This window comes from Chiloscyllium punctatum, chromosome 14, assembly GCF_047496795.1.
Source record: "Chiloscyllium punctatum isolate Juve2018m chromosome 14, sChiPun1.3, whole genome shotgun sequence".
Lineage (NCBI taxonomy): Eukaryota > Metazoa > Chordata > Chondrichthyes > Orectolobiformes > Hemiscylliidae > Chiloscyllium > Chiloscyllium punctatum.
In genome coordinates, this window is record NC_092752.1 from 21,321,354 (window position 1) to 21,341,693 (window position 20,340).

The following is a 20,340-nucleotide window of genomic DNA, read 5'->3' on the forward strand; positions in this document are numbered from 1 at the left end:
TATTACCAAATTCCGCAATCTCTCTCTCATTTAAATAAAATTGCTCTCCCACTTTTCCTGCCAAAATGGACAGGTTCACATGCACCCACTTTATACTCCTTCTGCCCATCTTTCGTCCACTCTATCGATATCCCTATGTAGACTCCTTACCTCCTCTTGACAATTTAATTTCTTACTTATAATAAAGCAAAGAACTGTGGATGCTGGAGATCAGAAACAAACAAAAACAGAAATTGCTACAAAAACTCAACATGGTCTGGCAGCACCTTTGAAGAGCTGTTCTTTATTTATTCTGAAAAAGGGTCACTGGACTCGAAATGTCTGCTGTTCTTTTCTCTTCACAGATGCTGCCAGACCTGCTGAGTTTCTCTAGCAATTTCTCTTTGTTTGTTATTTTCCCACCTATCCTGTTGTTATCAAACTTAGCGACCATACATGAAGTCTCCCTTAATCTAATTCATTGATATGGATTGTAAATAGTTGAGGACCCAACACTGATCCCTGTGGCAATCCACCAGCTACAGTTTGCCAACCAAAAAAAGACCAACTTAAGCCTGCTTTGTTTCCTATTTGCCAACCAATCCGTTAATCATGCTAACATGTTACCCTCTACCCGTGCTCTTTTCTACTGGACCAGCCTTTGATGTAGACCTCACTGAATGCCTTTTGGAAGGCTAAGTAACCACATAGATCTGTTCCCCACTATTTACTGTTAATCTTACTTTGCCAAAACACTCCAATTCATTATTTAAGCACAATTCCTGAAATATGAACTAGGAATGTCTGTTTCACAAAACCATGTTGGCTTAGGTCACTTCAGGATTTTCTAAGTATCCTGTCATAACATCTTTGATCATGGATTATAGCCCTTCCCTACAAAAGATGTTAAGCTAACTGGTCCATAATCTCCTGATTTCGGTCACCCTTACTTCTTTGAATAAGGTTATAACTTTAGCTATTTTTTAATCTGCTAGGACAATTCCAGAATCTAGGTGGAATGTTGGGAAATTATATCCAGCATATCAACCATCTGTGTTCACTCTTCTTAAAAGTTTTTTAATGCATTGGCCTTCTGGTCCTGGGGACTTGTTTATTAGATCCAATAGTTTTTAGCACCTTTTCTGTGGTACTTATGATTGTTTTAAATTTGACCCTCATTATCATCTCTTGAGTTTCAATTACCTTTGGGAGTTTTCTAAGTCTTCTGCCATGAAGTCAAACACAACATAACTGCTCAAATCCTCCAACATTCCTTTGCTTTCCATTATTAATTCCCCAAACAAGTCTAATGCGTACTTTAGTTACTCCTTTTTTATTCAAGTACTAACTAACTATCTGTTTTTTTAACTATTGGCAAACTTTCTCTGCTTTCTGCCTTTTTATTACCTTTCTAGTCATTCTTTGCTGGTTCGTAAAATGTGTCCTCTCACATCCCATTATTCTTTACATATTTGTGCAGTGTCTCTTCCAATTTAATGCTGTCCTTAACTTTCCTAATTAGCTAGAGGTTATGCATCCTTCTCAGATATGAGCTATAGGGTGGGGCTGTTTTCCCCAGAGGGTTGCAGGCTGAGGGATGACCTTATAGAGATTTCCAAAATTATGAGGAGCATGGACAGGATAAATAGACGAAGTTTTTTCCCTGGGGTAGAGGAGTCCAGAACTGGAGGACATAAGTTTAGGGTGAGAGGGGAAAGATATAAAAGAGACCTAAGGGGCAACGTTTTCACGCAGAGAGTGGTACATGTATGGAATGAGCTGCCAGAGGAAGTGGTGGAGGATGGTACAACTGCAACATTTAAAAGGCATTTGGATGGGTATATGAATAGGTAGGGTTTGGAGGGATATGGGCCGGGTGCTGGCAAGTGGGTCTAGATTGAGCTGAAATATCTGGTCGGCATGGATGGGTTGGACTGAAGGGTCTGTTTCCATACTGTACACCTTATGACTCTATGACTCTATAACCTTCATTTTTCATAGAGATAAATCTTTCCGTTTTTAAACTATCTCCTTAAAAATCTTGCACAAATTTCTTCTGTCCTATTTTTTAACTTAATCTATTAGTTCACCTTAGTTCACTCTACCTTCATACTTAAGTTTATTTAGCTTTAAAACACTGGTCATGGACTAAACTTGCACCTTTCAAACTGAACATGATATTCTGTCATGTTGTGATTACTGTTCCTGGTATCCTAGAGGATCCTTGGACATTAGACTATTGATTAATCCTGTCTCATTGCACATTAGCTATAACTGCAATGAGCTATAGGGAGAAGCTAGAAAAAACTAAGGTTGTTTTCTTTGGAGCAGCAGAGGCTGAGGGGAGACTTGGTAGAAGTCTATAAAATTATGAGATGCATGGATAGGGTTGATAGTCAGAGTTGTAATGTTCAAAACTAGGGGGATGTATTGAAGGGGAGAGGGGGGAAATTCAAAAAGAGATGTGAGGGCCAAAGGTTTTACACAGAGTTAAAAGTCGGTGTTGGACTGGGATGGGCAAAGTTAAAAATCACACAACACCAGGTTATAGTCCAACAGACTTATTTGAAAGCAGTAGCTTTCGGAGCACTGCTCCTTCATCAGAAAGATAATGAGGCAGCACCGCGAAAGTTAGTGCTTCCAAATAAACCTGTTGGACTATAACTTGGTCTTGTGTGATTTTTAACTATGTCCATCCCAGTCCAACACTGACACCTCCAAATCATGACTACACAGAGAGTGGTAGGGGTCTGGAATGTGCTGCCAGGGATGGTCATGGAGACAGCTACAATTGGGGCATTTAAGGGACTTTTAGACAGGCAAATGAATATGCAAGGAATGGAGGGATGTGGACCAAGGGCAGGCAGAAGGGATTAGTTTAATTTGGTGTTATGTTCGGCACAACTGTTCTATGACCAAACCTGTGATATGCTGTCTGATTGGCTTAGAATGTAGTGCTCTAAGAAATTGTCCTGAAAGTATTGTATGGATTCATTTTCCAGGTATCTTTGCCAAGCTGATTCTCTCAATATGCATGGATTAAAGTAATCCATAAGTATTGTAATATAATGGCTTTATGTTCCTTAATTTCTTCCTGTATACTGTGTCATGCAGTACAAATACTGTTAGAGGATCTGTAAACTATTCCCCAAGTGACCTCTTAACTTTACTATTTCTTATCTTGACCCAAAAGAATTTGACATTTTGTTCTTTACTGAACTAAAGCCACCTTGCACTAACAGAACTAACCTCTCACCTTCTCCTACCTTTCTGTCATCGATTAATCAAATACCCTTCATTTAGTTCCCGGCCTTAGTCACTTTCCAATAATGTCCGTGTGATATCTATCAGGTTATCCGTATTTATTTCTATCTATGCTAATAATGCATCCTTTTTGTTACAAATGCACTATGCAATCAGATACAGGGCCTTAAATTCAGTTTAAGAGCTAAAACGATTGCTTTGAGAAACTGAATGCCATATATTGACAGAATATTCCAGCCAAGTGCAGTTAGGGCTATTTAACGGACAATGAGAGAAGCACCAAACTGTTTCTGAGATGCTCATTAACAGAGAGAGAGAGAATCAAGAGTGAATTTGATCAAATTGCTGTCATGTCTCCCTGAGATAGTACACTGGAAATCAAGCCCTGCTATCCTCAGAATTGTCAAAAAAAAAGATTTTATATAAGTGTGCAAATTGCCAAATTTACCTGATTTTTATACCAAGGTTAACATAAAGCACAGGCTGTGTTTCAGTACTTAACAGGAATTGTAGTAAATACAAGTGGGCTATAGCTCGAGGTAAATAATAATGAACTATCATATAATTCTACTTGTTAAAACTCTAACGCCTTCTAAACTCCCCCTTGATTCCCCCAAACACAAACAAAAACACACACAAAAAATTTTTTGGTGCTGCAGTCGGAGGGAAAACTAGGAAAACAGTTCAGTGGTTTCTGTCAACAGGATCCATTGATATTATTCTTGATTAGAATGCTACTTATTTGTCTTCCTTCTGTGCATGGTTTCAGTAGCTTACATGAGGCCTGGGTGGCAGGGCCACACAATTATAAAAGGTGTCCCATTTTATTAATTAAAAGCCATAAGTTATAGCAGTAAAAGTATAATGGTTCTCTTCAGGCTTAAAGGGACCTTTTCCTGCAGATTAACAGAGAGTTACTTGGCTGCTGACATTTGCTGGCTTCTCCCTATCTTGTTCACAGACCCAAACTGCTCAGCTACCGAAGAACAAGTCATAGTTGTTGGCAGACAAAAGACCTTTGTCATTGGTCTGTGGACTAGTGGCCAGTTTTCAATCTTTTGCTTGTTGTCAACTGAATCTAGATTCGTACAGACTTTGACACCACCATCGCTTACCGCTTGAACCTGCAACTGTATAAATTATGCTAAAAATGAGTGACAGCTTACTCACTCACTTAAAAACTATGGTAAATCTTCAACAATCCTTGGACGTAAAACAGTTCTTTTCCTATTTTAGGTCACAATCAAAAATACCCAGTCTTTACTTTGTTTTATAAATTTCTGGCCTTAAAATTCTAAGGAGGAAGGGACTCTTCTTGATTCACTTTGTCTTTGATGGGGAAGGTTGGATTTCCCAAGAAAATGACAGGAAGCAAAGACCTTGTTATTTCTCTTCTGTTTTTGCTAATCTCTTCACAGAGTTACTATGGAGACTAGCACGCACAAGTCAAATTTAAGCATTCTTGTCTTTTAAGAAATGATCAAGAAGCAGTTCTGCCATAGGAAAGGACAGAACTCATAACTCGCATTAATAAAATTGGACACAGAATTGGATGAATCAAGTGTAAGTCTATCAAATTCAAATTTTCCAATTCTCTCAGTAATTCGACAGTGAGATGAGGAAATTCAATGCAAAGCAGAATGGAATTCTATTCAAAAGACATGTGGGTTTTTACTGCTTGGTCCAGAGACCCAATGGCCGGGGTTCAGTCACCTCCTTTAAGCATTCATTTGCAGGCTTTCATATTGGAAATCTTACTTAACAAGAGGGCCACGTGAAGTTTGCTGACTCCCTCCCACACAACAATTATAGGATGTACACTGGTCTACTCGACACTCACTCTGGTCTACTCAACAGCAGAGTACTGACACTCAACCTGGCTTAGAAACTGCCACAAAAACATGGTAGTTATTCTCTGGGAAATCATAAAGATTATTTCTGGGACATTGTGACCAACAGAACTTGGGTGGTTTCCTGTACTTGCACATATTGAACTTCCAGACAAAACATCTTCCTTAAAGAACACCATTAGCTACCAAATTACCCAATAGTATTTTAACCTATTTAACAGTATGGGTGTTACATGTAATCAAAATTGCGGTTTTCTGCTAAACTATGTCTAATATTGACTATTGAATCTCTTAACACAGACAATATCTATGCTTCTGCTAAATAATTTATAGACATTTTTTCCATTCTACTTGTATAAGTCTTTTTATTATTTTATGCAATCCATTGACGTAGGTTGGAAAATAATATAGTAACAAAGAAAACAATTCAGCATGTACTGTTCTATTTTTAGTTGATAAGAACGATTAGTTCCCAGCCTTCTGAATCACTGAATAAGTACAGTATGATTCCATTAACAACGACCTTGTAAAAAAGCAGTAAAAATCATCATGCCTGGGGCAGCACTGGATTTGCAATCCACTTGGTCTCCTGTTTATGCTGGTCAAATGTTAAAACACTATTTCAAACATTTTCCAATGCACAACTGTACTTACAAATAGAAACCATCGATATTTTTAGGAGAGAAAAAAAATTAAATCTGTCATCTAAGATTTTATCTTTACATGGCAGACTGTATGCAAACTGTTGAAGGTCTAGATTGCATAAAGTAGTAAACACTCCTGTCACTGCTACCCCTTTGCAAGGCATTTCCACATTTCATGCCAAGACTTGTATTTTTTGGAATGCTGAAAATATTTTCTTCTGGAACACCAACTACAGCTCATGCTCAAACCCCTATGAGAATGAGTCACTGGCAGAATGATGCATTCCCAGCTCTCAATCATTGCAGGTTGAAATGGTTTGCAATTTAAAAATAAACTAAAAGCTTCTGCTATTGCATAAATGTCAACGCAAAACCTTGCTCAAATCCAATGAAATAATTATTCACATTTGGATGGAATAAATTCACAAGACAGATATGTTTATTGAAGGAAATTTGTTATTTTCTGAAATGCTGAAGTGATCTGCTATCTTGCAATTAGAGATTCTAAGCAGATTTGGCACCTTCATTTACAACCTTCTGCTGATGAGGGTAAATAACTGATATTGAACAGATAACTCACTAATTTGGACTACTAATTTAGATGCGTGGGTTTGTCCAAGATCGACTTTTAGTCCAAAAATAGAGAGAAAAACAATCTTAAGATCAGCTGTAGTTATAGGGTGTGAGCGCCATCTGCTGGGGCTACAGTAACAAAATTGAATTTATGAAATTGTGACTGGAGCAAATGAAAATATTCAAATAAAACGATGCCTTTCATATAAACATCCATCCCTGCTCTACTATTCCTATTTTCTCCTGACAAGTTTAAACCCTGTAGCCCAGATTACGTTTCCTACTTTTTACTAGATAAACTTCCCAACAATTTGTTATTTACAAGAACAAATTGAATCACAGCATATAAGAATTTAGGAGTATTTTGAATATGCAAAACATTAGCAAGAGAAAACAAGAACTAATGAATTTGCGTGAACTGAATAAAGTGTCACAGGAAACAATTTATTCACTTAATAAATTCTGTCCGTTCTCTCAGTTTGTACTATGTCCCAAATCCTCTGACCAGAAGGTTGTCAACGCAGCTGACTCCCCAGGCTTTGCCTGGAAGTTGAACCTTCCAATAGGCAATCACCTAGCATCTGGAAGAATCTGGAAACATTTCTAATGCTGAGACAAAGGTTTCCAACTAACATAGTTTAACAGCCAACCAGAAAGGTTACAGGGATCAAAACCTCTCCGATTCACCACTAATAATGTTCAAACCACCCCCCTTCATACCCATGTTTAACCAACTCTCCAACACAACCCAGAATACTACTTGGTCACCCACCTGACAGATTTAGCTTCTTTCACCAGCTGCCAAAGTTTCGATGTGGCAACTCGTGTCAAAACTGGGCCTTGGTTTCAATGTTGATGCATTCCACTGCTGGCTGCATAGATTCCAGGCCCGGCCTGCTTCAGCTGGGAACATTCTGGGCCTGGACGCTCGCACAGATAACTCCTTCCATGTATTTTCTTTGTCTAATCAAGGTATCAATACGGGCTGAGATTTTTCACTTTGGAGTTAAAGTATGGAGTCAAGAGTGTAAAAGGTTATCATTTGCAACATGGCAGAAGGCCAGACATATTGTACAATCCTATGCTTTTTACCTTATTATTTGTGCAAGGAAGATGCCGAGATAGCAATCTGGTGAATTGTACGGGGCAAGTGGGCAGAAGGTTCCGGCCCCAGCAGAACCTTACACATCCATAATTCTGCTGCCAAATTTAATGGGCAACTGGACACCACTTCACTCACTGAATAAAGAGCTTCAAAACAGTCTTTTGTTGGGCCCACCAACCCCCTTGAAGATGCTGTAGGAGAAGCAATGTTCATCCCTTCCCTCTGAGATGCCTCCTTAAAAGTTCTGATAGGTGCTGGCTGGGAAAGGAGGGAGGTCTGCTTTCCCAGAAATGCCACAAGGTGACTCTCTCATCAAAACCATGCAGCCTGGCTCCAGTTAATGTCGAAGGTTAGTGTCAATGGCCCTCAAAGAAAAATCTACTGCACTCATGAGGATAAATGACACCACTTTCTCTCTACTAGTCACACACGTGAGAGGTAGCAGTCAATCTAATTGTGCCGTATGCAGGCAGCTCACTAAGTGTGACAGCCTACAAGCCTCAGCATCGCATGCATGATGTGTATTGAAGGCCTCACATCTACCTGATACTCTCCCTTCCTGTACACAGTGCTTCTTACCCACTTACTGAGAAAAGCTCACCCCTGGCATGGTTATGTAAGCTCAAAGTGCACCTGCATTCACTACCTTCCCATCACACTCAATCCTTCTCTTTATCTCATTGGAGGAGTAGCTGGCACAGAAACACCAAAAATGGCCCAAGATTGGTTGAGGGGTGCCAGACATTAAACAGCTCAGCCCTTTGAGCAACCTGCAATTGAGTTGGCTGGGGAAGACCAGTGTTATCTATATGGCAATGGGGAAACAGGAGACCAATAAGCAATATAAATGCCTGTTCTTCTCCGATGGATACAAAGCAAACACATTGGTCCATTGCATGTGTTCATCTACTCTCTTTTCTTCTAAAGGCACGAGCAGCAACCAGGACTCAGAAAAATACAAGAGGCTGCAGCATCTCTGAGGGTGAAGCCTGAGAATCCTATCAGGATGCATTGGTACGTGTTCATCTGCATTTACCACCAGCAGAGTGACAGTTACCTTGGTAGGGATGATTGCTACAGTGCACTTGGAGGACATCATCTGGTGGTCACATTACTGACGTGTCTGCAGCCAATGGAGGAAGAAATATCAGTGGTCTGTCGGAGAGGGGGCACCTGCTCAGAATCAGGTTGCTGACGTGCCTCTGCACTTGTTATAAGTGTCAGAGTTAATCTGCAGACATACGTGTGTGAACGTATGATCAGTGCACCAGAGACCCTCAATAGACTTGAGTGAATCCATCCATCTTCTGAATACTGTGCTGTTTCCATCACAGAATACTTGGCTTTCTCCATGGGAAGGGTAGGGATCACCTGCAGACCCAGGTACAACAGAATGTTTTGACAGTGGGACAGGGCATTTCCACCTAACTCTACATGCCTCACCTTCTCAAGGAGATACAGGGGAGTACCAGCAGAAGCCACAAGGAGGAGAAGTGACAGTCAAGCCTTCTGGGTCTTAGGACAGTCCAGAGTGTATTGCCACTCCACTGCCCCACTGCCTGCAGATGAGGCTGTACTGATGCAGGATATTCTCAAGAGGTTACGGTCTTGTAAGCCCCCAGAGAATGCCCTCCAAAGTCTTTAAAGCCATCAGATGCCCTCCACCCAAAGCCGCAAGTGTGAGGGCAGAACCAAGATGTGGTGGGATCGAGAGAGAAAAATATTCTAAGTGCGCATTGCTTGGAAATCTGTGCCACCATTGTATGTATTCTGCACTTTGTAAGCATATAATCATAAGCAAGTTCTAAAGTCTGCTGTACCTTTTTATTACCAAAGTAGCTGAGATGGTTAGTTGAAAGTGAAAGTTGTGGAACAATTTATTTTATGGAAAGCATGTGTTGCTTTACAATCACCAGATCTTGATACCTTTAATAATCAGTTAAAAATGACACAATCACCAGATTTTAATACATTTAATAATCAGTAAAGTGGTGACTGGAGACCGCCTTATCTGTTGGTGAACTACGTATCTATCAGTTGATGAATTGGGATCAAGGTATTCCAGATTACTTCTAATTTAACAGTAAAGTTTTGAAATGAACCGTGACTAGGATGCCTAATAATTGAACTTGCACAGACACACCTTATGAAAGCAATAGTGGCACATGTCATTCATTTACAGCTTTCAGGAGTGAAAGCTAAGTTCCACTTCTGGAGTTCTCAAAGCCTTGCTAGATAATCAAAGGACATGATGCTGGCAAAGGCCATGTTATGTCAATCTCTCACAAGTGTAGAGCCCAAGGGGGGAAGTCTCAAAACATTATACCCTATAGAATTGAAAACGTTGCCAATAAGAATGCTTAAGCATTGCAAAGTTACAGCATTCTGCAGCACTGCAGTGATAATAAGGATGTAGGGACCTTAACAAGCAGTCACAGAATGGGGAACAGCTCAGCAGTATTCACCAGGGAACAGACTTTCTATTTTGACTGACATGTCTCTGAAACATGAACAATTTTAGCACAGTCAACCGGAAAGTGCATGGTCACAGAAGTGCTCAATGTATTACAGGCACTGTCACACTCATGCTGGTCCAAGGCAAGGTTTGTATACATACTATAAATGAAAAGTCACTCTTATTGGATAGGTAATGAAAATGAAAATCTATCTCACTCAACAAGGATTGTTGAACTTAGCAAGCAGAGGTATGAAATGTAAATCTAAAATGTAATATGTGTAGACAACATCTCTGGGAAGCACCTGGAAGTGGGTTGCTAAAAGTTTATCTCTGGTGTCTCAAGCTCAATGGGACATTGCTTGGTCTTCATCTTGGATGTTCTTTGCAGCCCATCACAGGATTCCTCTTACTCCTGCATTGCCTCCTCTGCCAACATCATGCCACTTTGCCATCTGAGATTACGATGTAGATCTTTCCGTCTTGGATATACTGCATTGCACCACCTAACTGCTCCATGCATTGGATCCTTATTTTCAGAAAGTCTATGGTCTGTTCAGAATTGGCTCTTTTCAAAGCATGTGCAGTTTTAGCTTCTCCCCTACTGTAAGTTGAAGGATTTCTTAGAGGAATTACCTGCCAGGTTAGCACCTAACAACAACCCATCTATTTACTGAGGCTTTTGAAAAAAGCTGAGTTGTCCAGCATATAAGTTCCTTATATATCTCATGCATACTTACATTATCTGGCTGTTGTGGCCACAAATGATATGTATATTAAGGGAATGAAATCAATTTCTGTTCATAAACACTGTCAGTTCATGTAAAAGTTCTCTGATCGCTATCTGGGTGCCATAACTTATACTCTTAACTTGCTGGAAACTAGAGATGGCTGAGAAACCTGATGCCCTCTCTTCCTGAGACCCCACTTCAAGGGGGAAGGAGATGAATTGATGGGCTCTCATGAAGACAGTGATATCCTGGATGTACTTAAAGAGTTGAGAACTATGAAATGCCAAAGAGATCCCCAGTACTTTACTGGAGTGATCTGCTGGCATAGAAACCAAGGGCAGCTGTAACTTTTAGGGCTACCATGATGAGATTACTGTCAAAAAGTGTGGTGCTTGAAAAGCACAGCCGGACAGGCAGCGAGTGGGGAGCAGGAGAGTCAACGTTTTGAATATAAGCTCTTCATCAGGAAGCACCACACCTTTTGACTGGTCTCCAGCATCTGCAGGCCTCACTTTCACCCAAGATCAGATTGCCACCTAGTGGTCACAGGTTTTCATCCAGCAGCTGGCATTAGTACAGGATGATGGTTTCAGAAATCCTGAGGATTTGTCTACACTGACTGTCGCCTGCCTAGAGATCTCAAAGCCTGTGGGTCTTGATTTGTGCAAAAGCTCTCCTTCAATATGATAGCTCTTGTCTTGTTCCTTCTCCCTCTGCAGACCATAGGGCAACAGGTGGTGGATGTTGCTGTTCTCAGAAGAAACTTCAACAGTGGCTCCTTCAGAGTTATAAGGGCACAGGAAGGGTGGTAGGGTCAATCTGTGTCGTGGCCCTTTCGCTTCCAGGAGTAAGAGAGAGCACACACTCTTATCACAAGGATCACCTGGACATCTTTTCCCATGAAACTGTAGGCAACATCCTCAGAGGTTGGACTCGTATCAAGCCAAGCCCCCAAACACCAGGTGCTCCATGTGATCCTACTCTGTGGCTTGTGAGAGCAGTTTGTTGTCACTAGTATCACAGTGCTTGCAAAAAGCTATGGCTTCTGGATCCCTTTCTGTGCTGACAATATCTCCTCCTGTGCACACGCCTTCCTGAACTAATTTATGTTGCTCGAATAAAAGTGTGAAGATAGCCTTGGCTTGAAGCAGCTGCTATTGGGAGAGTATAATGCCTTTAAGAGAATTCTTCTTAAAACTCCCTAGCCTTTCAGAAAATTCACCCTCAAGGTGCTATGTGTATATAATGTTGTGACTCTGGAGCCAGAATGTCTGCTTTATGTGTGTGTAACTTGCAAACACAGAAATCCATTGCTCTGTTGTACAGTCTGACTCATAATTTATTTTACTATTTTAATGAGTGACTGATTATCAGATCATTGTCATTAACATGACAACAGTTATGAGACCATTCCACACCTCACTCCAGTCCTATCATGCCAGACCTCTCCTACACCCTTCATCTTGTGTGTGGGAATAGAACAGCTGCAATATCACAGTAGTGACTCCTTGTGACAGTCTGCCATTGCCATTGCGGAAGATGACGTTTAGCCCGAATGTTCCCTGCTATGTTGACTCCTGTAGACCTGAGATTATCATAAGATGTCAATCAGGCCACAATGTACTTTCACTCAGTACTTTACAAGCTGAGATAACAATTGGCTGATGTGAGTTATGCTTTTGAAATCTGTGCACACAAATAAACACAAATTCACAGAACTTAAAGGGGAATTGTAATTAAAGAAAATTCCAAATGAAGCTTACAAATTCAAACTGAAGTGTTGGTTTTGGGGCTAATGATGCACTCCAGGCCTTGTGGTGCCAATCGATCACAGTAGGGCTTGAATGCTTTAGTAGACACCACTTGCTCCTTTTCCAAAGACAATTGATGTCTGGTGTAAGTCAGCTTTTAATCTGTTATATCAAGTTATAGGAAATAAACTGAATCAAACAAATTAAGCTGGGTTAAAAAGATGTCAGCACCTTTAACATAAGAACTTGAAGCAGGAGGAGGCAATTCAACCCTAGACATTGCTCCACATTTAATACAATCATGACTGATCTCAACTTGGCCTCAACTCCACTTTCCTGCCCATTCTCTATAACCCTTCAACACATTCCTAATTAATAATCTGTCCACCTCCTCAACTTATTCAGTGTCCAGGCATCCACCATACTCTGGGGTAATGAATTCTACAGATTCATGACTTTGTGCGAGAGCTAGGGATATCGGTAGGGTGAATGGCAAAAGACTTTTCCCTAGGATGGGGGATTTTAAAAATGAAGGGGCATATTTTTAAGGTGAGAAGAGAGAAATTTAAAAAAGACATGAAGGGCAAAGTTTTTGCACAGAGGGTGGTTCGCATTCCCAGAGGAAGTGGTGGATGCAGGTACAGTTACAACATTTAAAAAAACACTTAGATAAGTATATGAAAAGGAAATGTTTGAAGGGATGTGGGCCAGGAGCAAGCAGGTGGGACAGGTTTAGATTGAGATTATATTCAGTATAGACTGGTTGGACCAAAGGGTCTGTTTCCATGCTGTATGGCTCTATGACTCTGTTTTAAATCTGCCACCTCTTAGCCTAGAACTATGACATTTTGTTCTTAGTTGTTCCACATGGGGAAACAGCCTCTCTACATCTACTTTTCAAATCCCTTTAGCATTGTATATACCTCATATAGGTCTTCTCTCCTCCTTCTAAACTCTAGCGAACTTTAGAACTGTTAGATCTTAACCATCCTGTCAACATATAATGCAAACTTCAAAGAATTCCTTGGTATCTCTGTTCTACAACATTGCCTAAGGCCCTACTTTTAACTGTATACATTCTGTCCTTGTTTGATCATAGAATCCCGACAGTGTAGAAGCAGGCCATTTGGCCCATCAAGTCCACATGAGACTCCTACAAGCATCCTATCCATTCCCTGTATTTCCCATGGACAGTATGGATAATTTAGAATGGCCAATCCACCTTATCTGCACATCTTTGCATTGTCGGAGGAAACCGGAGCACCTGGAGGAAACCCACGCAGAGAATATACAAACTCCACACAAACTGTTGCCTGAGGCTGGCATTGAACCTGGGTCCCTAGCGCTGTGAGGCAGCAGTAGTAACCACAGAGTCATTGTGCCACCCCAAGTCTGGGTCCCAAGTGACCAAAATGCAATACCTCACATTTATCCAAATGAAACTCCTCAGCCCATTGACCCAATTGATCAAGATCATTTTGTGACCTCCTTCACTATCCACTATACCACCAATTTTGGTGTTATCCACAAACATACTAACCATATTCTCATTTAAATCATTCATATAAATGACTTCATTTCTCTGAAAGTTAACAAATATGTTTGCTGAAGTAAAAGCCGTCTTCATGAAGGGAGGTAACAAGAAGCCAGTGACAGATTCTTTGGAACAGTTTTGAATCGCTAATTATATCTCACTGATTGACAATAGTTGGCAACATATACTGTCATTAAAGTGACAACTCAATTACACCCATATGATAAGAATGCCTTAAATATTTAAACCAAGGATTGATAGAATTCCAGAAATAGGACGGGGATTTCTGCAAGTAATTATCTCCTTGTAAATACTGCATTCCTCCTCTGTCAAAAATAACATTATATGGGTGGAGTAAGTACAGATGCATCATGTGATTTAACCACATGCATGAGGAATACTTTGTAAAGGAGGAGGTGCAAATATTCAGTTTAGTGAGCTACAGCATGGTGAAAACAACTTTAGAAACAAAAAGGAAGATGATCAAAAACAGGTCGGATAGGCTAGTTACTTTAACGTCTGTCATTCCAAAGGTGTGAAAGTGTATTATAAAGGATGTAATAGCAAAGCATTTAGAAATTCAAACAGAGTCAGGATAGCTTCATAAAGAAGAAATCATGCTTGATAAAGTTATTAGAATTCTTTGAAGAAGTAACAAGCAGAATAGATAATGGAGAAGCTGTGGGCGTACAGGTCGTTCTGCTATAACATGTTTCATCTGCATGAATTGGATATAACGCAATTGACAAATTATCGACATTATTCGAATAATGTGAACTTCTATTAAACTAGTATAGCAATTTTTTTGTTAGCGATCTTCCGTTGCTCGATTTTCAATAGCGGTTTTCCACAGCGTGATTTTGGATATTGCAAGGACGCAGAGGAACACAACTGTCACATTATAGCAGAACGTTTGATAAAGTAACACAGATTGGACTACTCAGTAGGGTAAAAGCTACAGTATCATGCTCGCATAACCAGAGGATTGGCTAACTGGTAGAAGACAGTTGGAATAAGAGCAATATTTTCAGGATGACAATCTGTAACGACTGGGTTGCCACAGGCTGGTGCCACAATTATTCTCAACATTGTTGTGACTCACCGGGGAAATGAACTGAAAATCAAACCTCACCAATCCCAGAATCATCAGAAAAGTTAAAGATTTTATAGAAATATGTAAAGCTCTCCAATTTACCAGACTTTCAGACTCAGGTTGATAGGGTGGTTATGGTAGGGGTTTTTAACTTTCGAAACATCGACTAGGACTGTCAGTGTTAAAGGTTTAGATGGAGAGGAATTTCTTAAGTGCATATAAGACAATTTTCTGATTCAGTATGTGGATGTACCTACTAGAGATGGTGCAAAACTTGACCGACTCTTGGGAAATAAGGCAGGGCAGGTGACTGAGGTATCAGTGGGGGAGCACTTTGGGGCCAGCAACCATAATTCTATTCGTTTTAAAATAGTGATGGAAAAGGATAGACCAAATCTAAAAGTTGAAGTTCTAAACTGAAGAAAGTCCAATTTTGACGGTATTAGGCAAGAACTTTTGAAAGCTGATTGGCGGCAGATGTTTACAGGTAAAGGGACGGCTGGAAAATGGGAAGCCTTCAGAAATGAGATAACAAGAATCCAGTGAAAGTATATTCCTGTCAGGGTGAAAGGAAACGCTGGTAGGTATAGGGTATGCTGGATGACTAAAGAAATTGAGGGTTTGGTTAAGAAAATGGAAGATTATATCATGTATAGACAGGATAGATCGAGTGAATCCTTAGAAAGGTATAAAGGAAGTAGGAGTATACTTAAGAGGGAAATTAGGAGGGCAAGACGGGGACATGAGATAGCTTTGGCAAACAGAATTAAAGAGAATCCAAAGGGTTTTTAAAATTAAGGACAAAAGGGTAACTAGGGAGAGAATGGGGCCCCTCAAAGATCAGCAAGGCGGCCTTTGTGTGGAGCCACAGAAAATGGGGGAGATAGTAATTGAATATTTTGCATCAGTATTTACCGTGGAAAAGGATATGGAAGAAAAAGACTATAGGGAAATAGATGGTGACATCTTGCAAAATATCCAGATTACAGAGGAGGAAGTGCTGGATGTCTTGAAACGGTTAAAGGTGGATAAATCCCCGGGACCTGATCAGGTATTCCCGAGAACTCTGTGTGAAGCTAGAGAAGTGATTGCTGGGCCTCTGGCTGAGATATTTGTATCATCGATAGTCACAAGTGAGGTGCCGGAAGACTGGAGGTTGGCAAATGTGGTGCCATTGTTTAAGAAGGGTGGTAAGACAAGCCAGGGAACTATAGACCGGTGAGCCTGACCTCGGTGATGGGCAAGTTCTTGGAGGGAATCCTGAGGGACAGGATGTACATATATTTGGAAAGGCAAGGACTGATTCGGGATAGTCAACATAGCTTTGTGCGTGGGAAATCATGTCTCACAAACTTGATTGAGTTTTTTGAAGAAGTAACAAAGAGGATTGCTGAGGGCAGAGCAGTAGATGTGATCTATATGGACTTCAGTAAGGCGTTTGATAAGGTTCCCCATTGGAGACTGATTAGCAAGGTTAGATCTCATGGAATACAGGGAGAGCTAGCCACTTGGATACAGAACTGGCTCAAAGGTAGAAGACAGAGGGTGGTGGTGGAGGATTGTTTTTCAGACTGGAGGCCTGTGACCAGTGGAGTGCCACAAGGATCAGTGCTGGGTCCTCTACTTTTTGTCATTTACATAAATGATTTGGATGTGAGCATAAAAGGTACAGTTAGTAAGTTTGCAGATGACACCAAAATTGGAGGTGTAGTGGACAGCGAAGAGGGTTACCTCAGATTACAACAGGATCTTGACCAGATGGTTCAATGGGCTGAGAAGTGGCAGATGGAGTTTAATTCAGATAAATGAGAGGTGCTGCATTTTGGGAAAGCAAATCTTAGCAGGACTTATACACTTAATGGTAAGGTCCTAGGGAGTATTGCTGAACAAAGAGACCTTGGAGTACAGGCTCATAGCTCCTTGAAAGTGGAGTCGCGGGTAGATAGGATAGTGAAGAAGGCGTTTGGTATGCTTTCCTTTATTGGTCAGAGTATAGAGTACAGGAGTTGGGAGGTCATGTTGCAGCTGTACAGGATATTGGTTAGGCCACTGTTGGAATATTGCTTCTGGTCTTCTTCCTATCGGAAAGCAGTTGTGAAACTTGAAAGGGTTCAGAAAAGATTTACAAGGATGTTGCCAGGGTTGGAGGATTTGAGCTATAGGGAGAGGCTGAACAGGCTGGGACTGTTTTCCCTGGATTGTCAGAGGCTGAGGGGTGACCTTATAGAGGTTTACAAAATTATGAGGGGCATGGATAGGGTAAATAGACAAAGTCTTTTCCCTGGTGTCGGGGAGTCCAGAACTAGAGGGCGTAGGTTTAGGGCGGGAGGGGAAAGATATAAAAGAGACCTAAGGGGCAATTTTTTCACGCAGAGGGTGGTACGTGTATGGAATGAGCTGCCAGAGGATGTGGTGGAGGCTGGTACAATTGCAACATTTAAGAGGCATTTGAATAGGATATATGAATAGGTATATTGAATAGGTATATGAATAGGAAGGGTTTGGAGGGATATGGGTCGGGTGCTGGAAGGTGGGACTAGATTGGGGTGGGATATCTGATCGGCATGAACGGGTTGGGCCAAAAGGGTCTGTTTCCATGCTGTACATCTCTATGACTCTATGATAGAAAGCATCGACAAAGGCTGAATGGCCATTTCTGCTCCTTCATCTTATGGTTTGAAATAAATGTACTATTACTGGTGATGAAATTTCCCCGTGCAATTATTTTTTGCTGACTATAGACATTAATCTGTTTGTTTTAAATTAATTACTTGCTCCATCCCTCTCAGCTCATTTAAAATCCCCATTCTCTGCCATCTCATGTGCCATGCCAATTCTCTCACCTCTATCCTCATTGCTTTCCTTCCTCAGATTCTGCACTGAATGACACTTCATCTGTAGGTGATTATTAACTTCTTTTCCACTTGTTATTTTTGTCCCCTTTCTGACGTCCTATTATCTAATTTCTCCCTTTATATAAACATCCAATCCATTTTCCTTCACCTCTCTATATCTCATGGCTTTACTATCCCTAGAGCTTCCATAACAGAAGGCCAACATAGTGGCCATCAAAATTGAATACCATACAAGGCATGAGGGATGCGGATATTGTACAGTCTGTGACACCAGCACATGCTGAAAGTCAGCTTAGCTTTAGTTAGAGAGAGTATGAAAACAAACCTCTTCTTGGATCACCATCAGGTCAAAACTGCTGCAGATGAAGAAAGGCTTGCCCATAGTCCCCTGCTGATGCTTTACTAACATAATTGGACAAACTTACCTTAGTTATTCCATCTGATAGCAGCGTAACTATAAATGGCATGGTCTAGTATGAACCTGGATGAATGGCCATCCTAGTCACATCACACTTCCCATCCAAATATGAATTTTGGTGATTATGCCAGGAAAAGACTCCCCAAATTCACTTATCACTAAACATTCAAAATGCCAACCATCTAAGTTTTAGCCCTTCACTTAAGACATTTCTGCAGCTATTGAAATGATATCCATTGCATTGTAATAAAACTGAAGATATTCTGTGTCATTTATAACCTGCCGCCAGGATTTGGTAGAGTTACTCATACTGTCCTCTGCAGTCTCTCTAGCCTCATTGAGCTGTGTGGGACTGGATAATCCAGTTTCATGTCTTTACATATCTTTAATCAATGCGTTAAGCTAAGTCTCTGAAGCAGGTAGGACTTGAAACCAGGCCTTCTGGCCCAGAGGTAGGCACACTACCACTGCACAAAAAGAGCTCTCTGGTTTCATGCTTTAAATTTGGTCAGAGCCTGGGTGTTTCCTGCCACAGCCCCTTGTTCTTCTCCCAAACGGTTACCTCATGTTTCTGAACAATCTGGACTCCTGCTATATCTCATCTACACATTGCCTCCTCACAACAACATCCAGGAATTTCAGTTCCACATAAATGCGAGCTGAGATTGAGCTTGATTTTATCAAACTTCTCTCAAATTCTCAGCCACCTCTAAATTGTCAGGCTGCTTGTTTGATGCCCAGCACTGGATAGAAAGAAATTTATTTCAATTAAATAGGAGGGTGAGAAGAAGTATCTTCAATACCTAGGACAGACCCTGTTCACTAGCCACTAAATCAGTCCCACACCGGCACTATCTGAGGTCAAACCATGGTATCACCAATGATGCTGAGATCACTTTGAACTATAATATCTGCACCATTACTTATTTCCACCTTTACAGCATCACATGACTCTGTCCCATGTTCAGCTCATCTGCTGCTAAAATTTTTATTTATTTGTTACCTGTAGACTTCACTCTTCTAATGCACTTCTGGCCAGTCTCCAAATTTGATCATTCAAACTTGAGGTCATTTAAATTTCTGCAATATTCCTAATTTTACACCATCCCATTCACCCATCATCCTTGTTTGTTGACTGGCATTCTATGACTTCATAGATCAACTTGACATATTGATAATCATCCATGTTGGATTTGTCCTGTTTTTTTGTGCACAGTGCATACAATGCCCTAATTGACCATATCTCTCCCTAGCCTGTAATCACCCCAGCATTATAAGCCTCAGGTATCTATATTCCTTTAACTCTGTCCACTTCAGCTTCTCCAATTTTAACACTCTATAGATGGCTGCGCTTGAGCCCAAAGCTCTTAAATTTCCTCCATAAATATCTCTCCTTCATGTTTGCCCTTTAAGACACTCTTTAAAACATATCTCTTTTATCAGGCTTCAGATTAACTGCTGTAATATTTCATGTGGTTCAGTATCATATGTTTATTGTTGTGAGAGAACCACATTTCAGTTTTTAATTATATTAAAACTATTGTATAACACTATCCTAATATTGAGGATACATTCCATTATGTTGTGTGGCACCATCACAATGCTGCATGGGACAGATTTCAAACAGATCTGGCAACTCAAAACTGGGCATCCATGAGGCAGTGTGGGCCACCAGCAGCAGCTTTGTATTCAACCACAATCTGAAATCTCAAGAACTGGTATATCCTCCATTCGACTATTTCCATGAATCTGTGAGAACAAACCCCGTGAGCAAAGACTGAAGACAGTAACGCCAGGAGCAGCATTAGGCTAACCGTAAAATGTGATGCCAACATAGTGAAGGTACAGGATTACTGACATGTCAAATAGCACAAGCAAAATGTTATAGACAGGGCTAGATGATACTATAACCAACAGATCAGGTCCAAGTTCTGCAGCCCTGCTATATCCAGTCGTGAATGGCAGTGAACAATTAAACAAATATCAAGATGTGGAGACTCCTTATACATCCCCATCCTCAACATGGGGACAGGTTTAACACAATACTGCAAAAAACACGGCTGATATACATGCTTCCATCTTCAGCCA